Consider the following 15,975-nt stretch of genomic DNA (forward strand, 5'->3'; position numbering starts at 1 on the left):
TGAACTGCAATTCTCAGATCTCAGCCTCCTGAGGAGCTAAGATTACAGGCATGAACCACCAGTGCCCAACTTATAGTTTCAATTTGTACTCTTTATGTTTATAGCTTAATATTTGCAATTTAATTTTGCATGCTTATTTTTTAAAATCTGGGTACTCACTGGACTAAATTATTAATACTAAAAGATGTGTTAGGGGCTGGGAAGGTGGCTCAGTGGTAGATTGCTTGCCTTGCATGCCTGAGGCCCTGGGTTCGATTCCCCAGCACCACATAAGCAAAAAGAAAAAAGCCGGAAGTGGCGCTATGGCTCAAATGGTAGTGCGCTAGCCTCGAGCTGAAGAGCTGAAGGACAACGCCCAGGCCCAGAGTTCAAGCCCCATGACTGGATCAAAAAATAAATAAATAAATAAATAAATAAATAAATAAATAAATAAATAAAAGATGTGTTAGATAATAAGCTGTTAAGTGATTTTTATGTAGACATAGTTCCCATTTAGGCAGATGCACTAACGTTTTGGCTAGCAAGAACAGATGACTTTGTTACTTTTCCCAGGTTGGCACTTCTGCTACCACAGAAGTGGTTTTAATCTCATTCTGCATTAATGCAAGTTTGGACATCCTACAAGAACTGTCCTGACATCCCTCCATGAAAGAATAAGTCTTCTTAACACCTACTAGGGGAAGTGACATCTAGACCCCCTCACATGCTATCTACCTATGCTGCTCCAGAAGTGGGCTCTTTGCCATTGGATGGCCATGTTGATTCCCACTTGTCCATCTCTGACATTTCGTGCCAGGAAGTATGGAGTTTCTAGTTGTACCAAGGCAAGGGTACACATCTAAGCTTTCTACACAGTCTTTTCTGATGGTGTCGAAATTTGAGACTCTACTTCTTTGGGTCACATTAGGTGAGAATGGATTTTTAAATTTTCTCTGTCCTGTTAGCATGCCTTTAATGCTCTTTTCTGGTGATTTGATGAAGGAATATTTCCTTGGAGCTCTTCTGTTTTGTCTGTGCCCAATGCTTATGGGTTTCTGGCAACCTAAGCATTGGTGTTGGATATATGAGACAGAGATAACTTGAGAAACTTAATCCATTGTGACTCCTTGAACAGGAGTCACAGGACTGTTTGACTTTTCATTTCATCTTTCAATCTTGTATGTATAACTCTTAAATGGGCTTAGCAGGAAGAACAAGGAAATGTATGTTTATACTGCCTCACCAAAAGAAGAATTCACTGCAATAGATACTTAAATCAAATGATTTTTCCTCAAGCCCTAAAACAACTTGAGAGACAGCCATGTCCAGAACCATGCAATATAACCATCCTCCTTATCAGATGGGCAAATACTTATATCAGAATGTGATGACGCCCCAACTAGAATTGTGATTGTATTAGAAATTACAAAGAGAAAATGAATATTTAATAGAATGTCATAATATCTCTTACATATTCTTTTTGCTTAACAACTTAGTCTAAAATTGTATATACTTGCCACCATATCAACATATTAGCAGCTGTTGGATTATCTATCTCTATCCATCTACTTATCTCTTTGACATTTAGTATCTATAAGCTGAAAATACATGTAGGTAAAACAGGTTAATGTTATGCTAGAAAGTAAATTGTTGGGAGTTTCCAAAACTTCTGGAATGACAGGGATGGTTTCAGTCTGAATCTTGACTTCCATGGAGAAAGTTTCATGCTTAGTCCAAGATTAGCTGATGCAAAAGCCATGACATTATAAACCTTCAAAATTCTGTTCCTTCAGGTGCAGCTTGGTCACAAAGGAATGAGATTGTTGCTCTAAGCTTAGGAAACTATGAGAAACAATGAGGGTTTAAAATGTCCAAAAGAAAATGTGGTATATATACACATTGGAATTCTATACCTCCATCAGAAAGAATGACATTGCCCCATTTGTTAGGAAATAGAAAGACTTGGAAAAAATTATATTAAGTGAAGTAAGCCAAGCCCAAAGAAACATAGGTCCCATGGTTTCCCTTATTTGCAATAACTAGTATATGTCTGAGTTAAGCAGAAAAGGTCAGATAAGTTGATGTTAGGGGAATGAACCCCAAGATAAGTATTCAAGTATTTTTTTCTTTCATGCAATTGTTTCTAACATATTTATAAAAGGATTTCTTTGTTGCTTTGTATGTCCCTCCCCCATGGTATAACCCTTTCTTTCACTGTATTTGATGTTGAGATAATTTGTGGAGGGGAAGGGCAAAAACAAATTGTTTAACTAGGGATCCAGGTGGACCCATTGCAGCAATGAGATGTACAAGTCGTTATGTCGAAAAACAAACTTCACAATTTTGGTGTGGGGGGGGAGGATCAGGTGGGGGTGAGGGTATTTGGGAAGGGAGGGGAAGGGGAAACAAAGAGAAGGCAACAATGCTTGATAAGAAATGTACTCATATCTTGCCCATGTAATTGTAACTCCTCTGTATGGTATTCTCACACAAAAAAAAGAAAGAAAAAAAAAGAAAATATATCCAAAAGTTTGAATGCATTAATAAGTACATTTGGAATGTATGTATGTCAATAAGTCTTTCGGAATTCTTAAAGAACATTCTCTCAAGACGTTCTGAAAATTTGCTATTAAATTTGGAGCAGGGTTAGTAATAGAAATAGAAAGATTGTTTGATTGATATTTAGAAAAGGACTCTTAACCAGGCAATACTAGCAATTGTTTAGTTTGGTGGTATGTGCCTGTTATTCCAGCTATGACAGGAATTATTAAAGTAGAGAACAAAAATAACCAGACCAACAAGGACTGGAGATGTGGCTCATTGGCTCAAAAAGTAGAAAAGTCTGAAGCAAGCACAAAATATCCAAAGTTCAAACCTGCTTTATACACAAACACACTCAAACACACACACACACACACACACACACACACACACACACACACACACACACACAAACACACTCACACCGAAATATAAACATATAGGTAAATGATTCTTTTTTCTTTCTCAATCAATTAAGTTCTCTCATTTTCTCATTTTCTCTTAAAATTCTACTGCACAAGAATCATTAAAAGAAAATTAGGCAGGATAATCAAAACTCGGAAAACTCACCTGCTCCTGAGTAAAGTTCTATTTTTTCTCACTCCTGTAAAAGAAATTGATAGGAAATACCACAATGGAGTCAGGAGCTACCTACTAAATCCCCAACAAAAGTCCCATGATTCCAATAGAGAGCCAAGGAAAGGAGCACATTGTATGCTGGACTGTAGAAGGTATCCACATTTCTTTCCTTCCTGTTTCCTTCCTTCTGCAGTTCTGGTGGTGAATGAAACCAGAAAGCTCCATGATATTAAAGGCAGACTAAACCAAACCTCTGACAAGAGGAAGCAGGGCAAAATCTATAGAGTATTTAATCCAGCTTGTAGAAACAGGTATTTCCTAATTCATTTTTTGTAATTCAAATTTTATTGTAAAGGTGATGCACAGAAGAGTCAGTTACATATATCAGGTAATAAGTACATTTCTTTTTAAACAGTGTTATCCCCTCCCCCATTTTCTCCCATTTTTTCCCTCTCTCAATCTTCCTCCCCCAGGTTTGTAAAGTTCATTTAAAACATAGTGTCTAGAGAGAATTCAAGATGGCAGCGCTCTCACAGGGAGTCCCGCTATCTGTCTCTGACCAAAGATTTAGGGTCATAGCACACACTCAAGAGACCCACTCCAATCAAATTCTCAATATCTAAAGATTCTTCCTATTAAAGAAGAATATCCCAACAGGCAAAAAGGAAGGCAGAAGAGAAAGAGTGAACGGGACCCCTGCTGAGCATCAGCTCTACGCGGCTCCACCCCAATCCCAGATTGTGCAGATTTTAAGAAGAGAAGCATCCAAAAACTGAAGGAAGTGCTCAACACCGGACCCGTGGAAAGATAGGAGGGAAACCAGTGAAGGCCCCAGAGTTGTCAAGCGGACCCCAGCTCCAACCTGCGCGCTGGGCAGCTATGGAGGAGGAGCAGACTCAGCAAACATTGCTATTGCAACCTCCAGAAATGGGCACCCATGGATCAGCTCCCTAAAGTCACGGCTGGAGCAAATGTAAGGTCTTGTGCCAGCAGCGCTCGCAGGATTCCCGTGGACCCCACCTCCTCTGCACACAGTACTCAGGACATCACAGCTACAGCCAACCCCTCAACCCACCAACAGACTGCCCTGCTGACTGGGTGCTCTGCTAGGAGCTGCTCTCTCCCTGCTGCTGCTGGGCACTGACCCTGGGCTCCACAGTCACTGGCAGCATCATTCTGAAGGCTCCCCTAACCCTGCAAAAGCCAGGGCCTCACCTTCACCACAGCCCAGCCCAGAGATGCTGTGGATGGCACTACCCGCTGAACTAGGTGACCTTGTTGCGCCACCACTGACAAACCCCACAGTCTCTGGCAGGCGCCCCATCCACCACCACTGCTGCAGTCTAACACCACTGCCACCTAGTGCAGCCTTGGTCCTCCCAGTGCCTAGATTCCCCATCCCTCAGACCTAGACCCTTCAGCTGCTGCAAATGCCAAACGCCCCACTTGGTCCTGCCAACGCCCAGACCCTCCCATTGAGAACCCACCAACCCCAACCTGGCTGCCACACCACAGGCTCTGTGGTCCAACACACCACCAGCTACAGATCTTGAGTAACCCAATTGGGTCCCTCCCAGGGTGTGGAAATTCTCTGTAGGGTCCCAAAGCCCTCTGAGCCAAGCCCCTGCCCAAAAAGGAGGGATCATATCAGCAGTGAACACAGATCTGAGCTGTGTTCATAAACCTCCTGCGGCTACTTGGGAAAGCCTGGGAAAACAGCTCCATGTCTGTGATAGCAGATTACAAATCCCAATCTCTCCAACTCCCTGCCATCAGGCCTGAGAATGGAATTCTAGGTAGCCGTCACCTTTCCTTGTCAAAAAGCGATGTGGATCCAACCAAGCCATAAGGAAAGTGGACTATTGCAAGTCATACCAGGAATCAGCTTAGAAATTCAAGCTCTTCCAAACAAGCCCAAAAGCTCACCCTTTAGAATTAGTTTAGTTTTTCTTGTTTGATTGTTTCTTGTTTCTGTTTCTTTGTGGGATTTTTGTTGTGTTTTTAGGATTTGCTATTTTACTTAAATCTTCTATTATTTTCACTATTTTTTAGTTTTTCTTCCACTTCTCAATTTCCTAATTTTAATGTTTTCACCTCCTTCCTCTTCATTTCTCTCCACATTGTACTACTACTCCACTACTCCGTCAGAGCTACCAGTTCTATACACAAAGTAAGGCCTTCTATATATGTAAACATAATAATTACAGGAATTATCTTAATCAATTTTCCAATACTCTTTCAATACAACTTTTTCTAATACCAGCAATTCATCCAAATATATACACACACATATATATATATATATATATATAATTTCTTTTCTTATTTTCATCTAGATTTCTAAGCTATTCTTTACATAATCTTCAAATTATTTTCTACCTCTTACACTCTGAAGCAAGGTTTCTATTTGCTTCCTACTACACATACCTCTCCTCTAAGCTGTTCTTTCCTCTCTAAATCATTACACCCAATTTTTCTTCTTAATTTAAACTCATCTATCTCCTATCCTAATGCTTCTCTTCTCCATTTTCTTGAGTCCATTGATCCCTAATGGTTTATATCTGAGCCCACTTGCAGTTGGCTCCATTTTGATTGATTGAGTACAAGGGGCCCATCTTGTTACCCCTCTGGTGCACACTACTTAACAGCCAAACCAGTTACAACTATATGTAATCTCCACCCTGGAACCACAACATCCCTCTCCAACAACAACAACAAGAAAAGAAAGCTAAATAGGGAAACACCTATCCATAATTTTGAAACCCTAAGTTCTATACATCTACACAACACCAGCCCTAAAAGACTGCCCTATTGTTGTATTGGAGTGGCTCTTGTCTCCAAATGGGTAGAACTAACTGCAGAAATGTAAGAACCATGGCTAACCAACTAACCCCAAATCCATCTCCACATAAAAAGCTATAAAGCAGTCCCAGAATGATCTAGAGGATAATGCTCAAGATACTTTAAAAGCATGGCTGGTAAATCTGGTAAATGAAAAGGTGGACACACTGCACAGGGCTATAAAAGAATGTGATGAGGCCAACCAGAAATTAATAGATGACTTAATGGCCTCCACAAATAGAAATATAAAGGAACTCCAACAGGAGAAAAAGTACAATGAAAATATAGAAATGCAGTTAGAGGAGTTGAAAGACAAGTCCAAAAACCAACACCAGGAAGTAAGACAATCTATACAAGACTTAAAACAAAAACTCAATAAAGAGCTGGCCACCATTAAGAAAGACCAGAAAGAAGGAAGGGAGATAAATAGCAAAGTAAAAAAGCCTTAAAAGCAGAATAGAGGAAGAAGACAGAATCTCTGAGGCAGAAGATAGTTTAGACTCCATAGAGAAAGAGCACACAGATATTCAGAACAAAACCAAGAAGCATGATAGATCATCGCAGGAGCTACAAGATTCAGTCAGACAGCCTAAGTTGAGACTAATAGGTATTGAGGAGGGCCTGGGAAGGAAAGCCAATGCATTAGGAAATATATTTGCAGAATCCTGGCAGAGAATTTCCTAAATATAAAAATGGACAGGCCCATCCAGCTACAGGAAGCTTTTAGAACCCCAAATAGACCAGACCAAAATAGGACATCCTACTGCCATATTTTAGTCCATACAGGATCAATTGAAACTAAGGAAAGAATTCTTAAACCTGCCTGGGAGAAGAGAACAATCACCTATAAAGGTAAGCCAATCAGAATTACCTGAGACATCTCAGCAGAGACCATGAAAGCAAAGAGTAATGCATGCCATGTCCTAAAGACAAATAACCACCAACCAAGAATAATTGACCAGCAAACCTCTCATTCATAGTGGAAGGACAAATAAAAACTTTCCATAGCAAGGAAAACGGAAAAAAATATGACTACCAAACCAGCTTCACAAAACATCCTCAAAGATGTTCTACACATAGAAAACCAACAAGAATGTAATATTGGCAGTGAAATGGCCCAGAAACAGAGAAATACATAATCACAGCAAGAACAGCCAAGGCACAACACTCCTTTCCCCCCCCCAAAAAAAAATGGAAAAAAGGCAGGAACAGACACATACCTCTGAGTCCTAACGCTCAATATTACTGGACTCAACTCTACAATTAAGCAACATAGATTGTCTGGTTGGATCAAAAGATCCTTTGATCTGCTGCCTTCAAGAGACACATCTTGCCCACAAAAAAAAAATTCTGAAAGTGAAAGTCTAGAATAAAATCTACTAAGCAAATGACCCCATAAATAGGTGGGAATTGCAATTATAATATCTGATAAAATAGACTTCAAATTAAAATCAACAAGAAGAGATAAAGAAGGTCATTACATACTAATTAAAGGATCTCTCCTTCAGGAGAATATTACAATTCCAAATATCTATTCACCAAATAACCAAGCACCCATATTTATCCAAGAAACACTACTTTCCCTCAAATCTCACATAGATCCAAAGACATTAATTGTTGGGGACTTTAACACACCAGTATCCCTGCTGGATCAATCAACCTGGCAAAAACTCAACAGAGAAACCTCGGATCTCAACAACTGCATAGATCAACTCGACTTAACAGATATCTACTGAATATTTCACCCAGCAGCATCAGATCATAGTTCTTCTAAGCAGTACATGGAACATTCTTCAAAATATATCATATTCTAGGTCACAAAGCAAATTTGTCCAAATTCATGAACATTGAAATTGTGCCCTGCATTCTCTCTTACCACAAGGGAATAAAATAGAATTCAACATCAAAAGCCACAAAAGAAATCCTGTAACACATGGGTGCTGAACCACCAGTGGGTCATGGAATAGATTAGAAAGGAAATTCAAATGTTCATGGTATTTAACAAAAATGAGCACACAAAGTACCAGCTTCTATGGAACACAGCAAAGACAGTACTCAGTGGCAACTTTATAGCTCTCACTTTCTACATCAACAAATTGGAGAGATCTGAAACCAACAATTTAACAAAGCACCTGAAGCTCCTTGAAAAAGGGCAAAAAGCTAAACCACAATCCAGTAGACAAAAACAAATAATTAAAATTCAATCAAAATTAAATGAATTAGAGTTCAAAAAACCATAGAAAAAATCAACAAAACAAGGAGCTGTTTCTTTGAATAAAATAACAAAATTGACAAACCCTTAGCAAATCTTATCAGAAAATAAACCAAATAAACAAACTCAGAGATGAAAATAGAAACATCGACACAGAAACTACCAAGAACATTATAAGGGAATTATAACCTTATAAGGGAATACTTCTCAAACCTTTATGCTAATAAGTTTGAGAATCTGGAAGAAATGGACAAATTTCTAGCATATATTAACATGAACAAAATAAACCACGATGATTTAAACTAATTTCACAGACACATATCAAGCATTAAAATAGAAATAGGAATATGAGACCTCCCACCCAAGAAAAGCCCAGGACTGGATGGATTTACAGCTGAATTCTACAAAGCCTTCAAAGTAGAACTCACATCAATACCTCTCCAAGTCCTCAATGAAACTGAAAGTGAAAGTTCACTACCAAACTCTTTCTATGAAGCCATCATACCCCTCATCCCAAAACCAGACAGGGACTCATTAAAAAAAGAGAACTATAGACTCGTTTCTTTGATGATCATGATTGCAAAATTTCTCAATAAAATTTTGGCCAATCAACTTCAACAACTCATCAAAAAAATCATAAAATATGACCAAACAGGACTCATCTCAGCGATTCAAAGCTGGTTCAATATACACAAATCACTTAATAAAATTTATCACATCAACAACAGCAAGGATAAGAATCACATGATTATCTCAATCAATGCAGAGAAAGCATTTGACTAGATCCAACACCCCTTTATGATAAAGAATCTGGAGAAAAACTAGGAATCCATAAAACATTCCTCAATATAACAAAGACTGTGTATGACAAATTTACAGCCAGTGTTATACTTAATGGTGAAAAGCTGAAGCCATTTCTTCTAAATTCAGGAATGAGACAAGGATGTTCTCTCTCTCCATTTCACTTCAATTCATTATTAGAATGCCAAGCTAGAGCAATAAGACAAAATGCAAATATAAAGGGGTTCCAAAGAGGGAAAGATGAAGTAAAACTCTCCCTCTTTGCAGATGACATGATCTTGTATTTAAAGCACCCTATGGACTCCACTCCCAAGTTACTTGAGCTGATCTGAAACTTTGGCAAAGTAGTAGGGTATAAAATTAACCCCCAGAAATCATTGGCTTTCCTGTATGCCAATAACAAGAAGAGCGCAGCTGAAATCAAGGAAGCAACTCCTTTTGTAATAGCCACACAAAAAATAAAATACCTATGAGTTAACTTAAGAAGTACCTCAATGACATAAAGTTTAAAAACCTGAAAAAGGAAATTAAAGAAGAGCTAAGGAAGTGGAAAATCCTCCCATGCTCCTGGATTGGGAGGATTAACACCATGAAAATGACAATACTGCCAAGGCTAACAACAAATTCAATGCAATACCTATCAATATCTTAACTTCATTCTTTAACGAAATAGAAGAAGCAATCAAAAATTTCTTGTGGAACAATAAAAGACCCTGAATAGTAAAATCAATCCTTATCAGAAAGAACGTTCTTGATTTTTGGCATTCTAACTGGAGTGAGGTGGTATCTCAATGTAGTTTTGATTTGCATTTCTTTTATGGCTAGGGATGTTGAGCATTTCTTCATGTGTCTATTGGCTATCCTTCTTTCTTCTTCAGAGAAGTTTCTCTTCAAGTCTTTCGCCCACTTATTTATTGGGCAGTTGTTTCATTGAGGATTTGTTGTTGGGGGATTTAATTTTTTGAGTTCCAAGTATGTTTTAGATATGAGACCCTTGTCCATTGTATGGCTAGTGAAGATCTTCTCCCAATCTGAGGGCTTTCCATTGATCTTGCTAGCTATGTCGTTTGCCGTGCAGAAGTTCTGCAACTTTATGCAATCCCATTTGTCCAACCTTTCTTTGATTTGTTGTGTTTCTGGGTCTCTATTCAGAAAATTTCAGCCTGAGCCAAGGAGACCTAGGGTTTCTCCTATTCCATCCTGTAATGTTTTCAGAGTATCTGCTTTGACTTCGAGATCTTTGATCCATGCTGGAGGGGAAGTCTACAGAAGGGAACCTTACTTCATTGTTGGTGGGAATGTAAACTTGTTCAACCACTTTGGAAAGCAGTATGGAGGTTCCTCAAAAGACTTCACATAGAGCTCCCCTATGACCCAGCAATCCCACTTTTGGGCATTTACCCAAATGTTTACAAACAAGACCACACTAAAGCTACCAGCACAACTATGTTTATTGCAGCATTATTTACCATAGCTAAGATATGGAACCAACCCAGATGCCCCTCAGTAGATGAATGGATCAAGAAAAGGTGGTATATATACACAATGGAATTCTATGCCTCCATCAGAAAGAATGGCATTGCCCCATTTGTCAGGAAATGGAAAAACTTGGAAAAGATTATATTAAGTGAAGTAAGCCAGGCCCAAAGAAACATAGGTCCCATGGTTTCCCTTATTTGCAATATCTAGTATATGTATGAGTCAAGCGGAAAAGGTCAGATAATGTGATGTCAGGAAAATGAACCCTTAGATATGTATTTTAATATTTTTTTTCTTTCATGCATGTGTTTCTAACGCATTTATAAGATTATTTCTTTGTTGCTTTGTATGTCCCTCCCCCACAGTATAACCCCTGCTTTCACTATATTTGATGTCAGTATAACTTGTGGAGGAGAGGGGGAAAACCAAGTCATTTAAGGATACAGGTGGACCTGTTGCAACAATGAGAAGTACAAGTTGTCATGTCCAAAACGAGCTTTACAATATCGGTGCGGGGGGGGGGGAAGGATTGGGATTGGGGGTAGGGGAGGGGGGAGGCTGGGAAGGGATGTGAAGGGTAAACAAAGGAGGAGGCTGCAATGCTTGGTAAGAAATGTATGCATTATCTTGCCCATGTAATTGTAACCCCTCTGTACAGTATGTTCACAAATAAAATAAAATAAAATTTAAAAAAAAAGAAAGAACAGTGCTGGAGGAATATCAATACCAAATTTCAAACTCTACTAAAAATCCATAGTAAGCAAAACAGTAATGGTACTGGCACAAGAACAGACCTGAGGACCAATGGAATAGGACTGAAGCCCCAGAAATGAACCCACAGACCTTTAACCACCTAATCTTCAATAAGGGATAAAAAAAAAACACAGAATGGAATAAAGTCAGCCTCTTCAGTAAATGGTGCTGGAAAAATTGGTTCAACACCTGCAGAAAACTAAAGCTAGATCCTTATATGGTCAAAGTTCCTTAATATTTATACTTACTTCCCTTCTATGCTAGGGTTTTCCCACAGCTCTTTATTTTTTCTGCAATGTAAAAACAGAAGTATCTTTTCACAAGCAAAAACACTCATTAAACCTTTATTTAAATCTTGAGAGAAAAAATGTTTTTATCCAGCTTACTCATGTTGAACAATAATGTATCATCTTAGCATTTTTTAACTTCATTTCTTTTTGCTTTTATTGGAGATTTTGGAGATTTTTTTTTTATCAAACAAGATTAACAAATTTCTCATTCAATCTGTTCCTGGATATTGTATCTCTTTATGCAGCTATTTTCAGGATATGCATTGGTGTATTATGTCTTTTACCTGATTCTACATATGAATGCTATTGCTCTTTGCATGGTAATTTCACATTTCACTATTCAGTTGAACTTTGTTCCTCATACTATAATTTGCAACTACCATTCTTTTTTTTTTCATTTTAAAAAATTTTTCCACATTGTTTTGTACTTTTTTTTTTACTGATCTAATTACATTGCCTAATAGTTTTAGTCAAACATCAAATATTAATGCAGATGGATGATTCCTTATCACTCTCTTGACCTTGGGGAAATGGCTTTACCAATCCTACATTAATTAAGATAAATACTACATTCATTTTAATGACTACTTAGTATTCTGTTATCTGCAAGTGTAACATAACTTATTTAATCAGCATATACTGGTGAAAATGTAAATACTTCATATCTTTACCTAACAGAAATCACAGAAGACATTTGTTCATAAGGTACTAGAATTTATATAAATACCTCCATACAAGTTGTAGCTAACTTCCTAAATTAGCAATGTTTTTTAAACTTTGATTTTTTTCCCCAAATTTATATCAATGTAAATTTACACCTATTCATTCAGTGAACATGCTGTTTATCTTTTACTCTTGCCTGTCCAGTTTTAATTAGCCTAAAATGATGATCAAAATTTGGACATTAGTTTAAATTTAATTTGTGTCCAATAGGAAATATATTAAAATCTAAGGTGTACAGTAAAGAAAATTAGCATGCTGTTTATACTAAGAAGTCATACCCAGCATTCATTTTACAACATGCTCATTTATTTGAGGAAATTTTTTTATTTAAGTATTTTGTTCTTGCTAAAATAATGTTAATCTTCACAATGTTAAAGATATGTGTTTTACAGTCATTTTCTGATGATTTTTCAATTCACAAAACTTCTTTACACTACAGTATAAAATATGCTCCTCCTGCTTACATCATAAAACAAAGATCTTCAAAAGCACCAAAGTTATTAAAACAGTAGGTCAACCATTTCTATCTGTAATTACATTTGATTTGTGTTTTATTCATCAGCCTATTATCAGTTCGGAATACATTTCAATGAGAGATGTGATATATGCATTGCAATCTTCTGGACATTCCTAACGATTTGGGGAAAATTTCATTCTCTTTTCAAGTTCTTTAGTAAGTTAAAGGGTATTATAAATATCTGGGTCTAAGCCAAAATATGACAAATACTCAGCCTTGTATATCACTTGCCATCAACTACATATTTTCCTAGACTTTTCCTCATTAGGTGGACAGTCCTGCCATTTTCCTTATTTTAATAATGCAACTGAGGTAAGTTGGGGTCACTAGTGTGCCACTGTTCCACATGCCCTGGGGATGATGCAAGCTACAGACTTAGCATCAAAGCCCAAAGCCTATGTTTCCACATAGATGTCTGCAAAGGTAAAAGCCTACCTGTGAATGTTCTACTGCTTTGTTAGCTTCATATTCCACACTTCAGTATGTAATACTTCCTTCAGAAACTTTCTTCGGTAGACCCTGCTTATTGTCCAGCTGTGGGGTTCTCTACTAGAACCGACTGCTGCTGCATTGAATAGCACGTTTGGGAGCTTTGTCAAACACATATCTTAATAAGGCCAGTTTCATGAACATTGCATCAGTGCCAGAACAAATAGCCCCCAAATTAGAACAATCTAGGGATTAGTTTATGTCCTACTGTGACCATTTTTTCCTCTCAGCAGTTTACAATAAAGGGTCTTACACTGCCATTTTTCAGTGTAAGGCACAAATTAAAAGTACACCTGCGTGTGCGTTCTGTCTTGTAAGTGTGGGTGCGACTGCACATATTCATGCACATGCTGGGGCATTCAGGGCATTGTACAAGCTTTGTACTTATGCTGTAATTGAGCCAGCCTTACCTTTAGTTAAGAAGGCTAGGAATTTTGTTTCCCTTTTTCTTATTTATTTTCGATAATTTCAAAGCTAATAGAAAAACTGGTACACATTGCCATTTTAAGTCAAATTCAAATCTTCAATAATAGATTGTAGTTATTTCTTTTGTCTTTATTTTTCTCCTGTGGTTTATTCTCTGTGGTCACAGTTTCCCATTTCAGTATAGTTTGTCTTGTATATAAGTTTATGTGATTTGGGGAAGGAAAGGGGAGGGGAAATCACAGAAACAATAGGACAAAGAGTGAACCAATGCTACCATGATGCTCACAAGACACTAAGTTGGAAATGAACTTTACAACTTGCTGGGGAGGGAAACTGGGGTAAGGGAAAGCAGGAGAAAACGATGGAGAGGGAACCACTGTTCGAACATCAATGTATTCATTACCTCACTTTTATAACTCTCTGTACATCACCTTTACAATCAAATCAAATCACAACAAAACTAGAGAATGCATTGTGAACTGAGGATTTAGGACAGAACTGCTTGATTCAAAATGCTTCAGTCTTTCCAATTTAGCATGATTCTTCTTAAGAAGAATAACCTTGTAGAGTAAAAAGAAAGACTCTTGGGAGATGTAGCCACATCAAGGTACTATGTAAAACAAAGCCCTGTCTATACTTCCAATTCCATTACATAAAACACTGAATAAGTTAAAAGGATAATGCTATTTCATTGTTCAGTTCGCACTATCCGCAGGGAAAAACTTCTCCTTATACAGAAGTGCAAGGCACACTTTTCCAGAACGTTTGACTAACCACCCCAAAGAAAAAAGTGGCAGGACTGGGGGTGAGCCCTCCCTTACCTAGGGGAAGAAGAGGCCCTGAGTTCAAATCCCAGTGCTATCAAGTTAAAAAAAAAGTACGTAAAGGAAGTGATTTCTAACTGTCCAAGCCCACCATGTTCTCAGTCTGGACATTGTATTCCAGGACTGGAGTTTAAGTTCAAGGACAGAAAGGGCAACATGGAAGGCTCTCACCACAGTGACTGCTCAGAACCTGGAGATTCGAAAGGCCTTTTGATGTTCTTATGATAGGACATTTGCTGACAAAATTTGACAGCTGTGTAGAGCTGTTTCTGGTAAAAAATAAAATGTTGCCAATGAGAAGCCAAAAGCACCAGCATTTTTTTTTCATTAAGATTTATAGCTCATATTTAGGATGAATTTACTATGAATGAAATCCAAAACCTCAAAATTAAACAAAACTTGATTCTGGATTATTAATCCTCTGGTGACAAAACTTGATTCTGGATTATTAATCCTCTGGTGGCTTAATTAAGAACAGAATTCAAGTTACTTCATGAAGAATGCTTCATACTTTATGAAATATTTCAAAAAATTACCATACTGTAAAGAGAAAGTTCACAACAAATATAAACTGATAAATAGAAATAAAATTATATGCAGGCATAATCAGCACAGAATTAATGCACCAGGAAAGAGAAATAATGAAAATATTTGGAGAATATAAAATAATCTATTAAAATATTAAATAGAGATGGGTGCTGGTAGCTACTCAGGAAGCTAAAATCTGGATGACTGAGGCTCAAAACTCACCTATACAGCAGAATCTGTGAGACTTTAGCCCCAATTAACCAGAAAAATCTGGGTTGTAGCATGGCTCAAATGGTAGTGTGCCAGTCATGACTAAAAAAAAAAAGAGAGAAAGAAAGACTGAGCAAGAGATACTGAGTTCAATCCTCAGTACACACACACACACACACACACACACACACACACACACACACACAATGCATGTTTATACATATAACGTAAATATGTATGAATATGTGAATATATGTATTAACTTGGTGAAAACAATAGCATTTATATAGAACAAGTAGTGTGATATAAAGTAAGTAGAATTGAAAATGAGTGAATTAGAACAATTACCAAAGTAAAATTTTGGGTATCCTAGATTATATGAATTCAGGAACTTGCCAATTGATCTAATATTGTTGCAGTAGCTAAAAAGTTAAATCATCAAGACAAATAGTGTGGAGCTTGAGGGATGGCATTGCTAGTTAATTAAAGTTTCAAAGGAATGAATAATAAGAAGAAACTCAAATAAAATAATATAAGTAGTATTTGTGGAGTTAGGACCTAGAAATAGCCCAGAACTTTACAAATAGAAAAATATTCAGATTATCAGATGAAATGAGTTTAATGTATACCTCTGCTTATCTGATAGTACAGAACACTATACACAAAACTTAGATATTAAATTGTTAGATATCATTTTCTTCTCACATGTAAAGAGTTTATAAATAATTACTTGTGTTCCTAAACTGAAGAAAAAGGAAAAGGTGAACAATGTAGAACTTCAGA

Source organism: Dipodomys merriami, unplaced genomic scaffold (assembly GCF_024711535.1).
Source record: "Dipodomys merriami isolate MVZ:Mamm:240054 unplaced genomic scaffold, mDipMer1.0.p SCAF_38, whole genome shotgun sequence".
In the NCBI taxonomy this organism is placed as follows: domain Eukaryota; kingdom Metazoa; phylum Chordata; class Mammalia; order Rodentia; family Heteromyidae; genus Dipodomys; species Dipodomys merriami.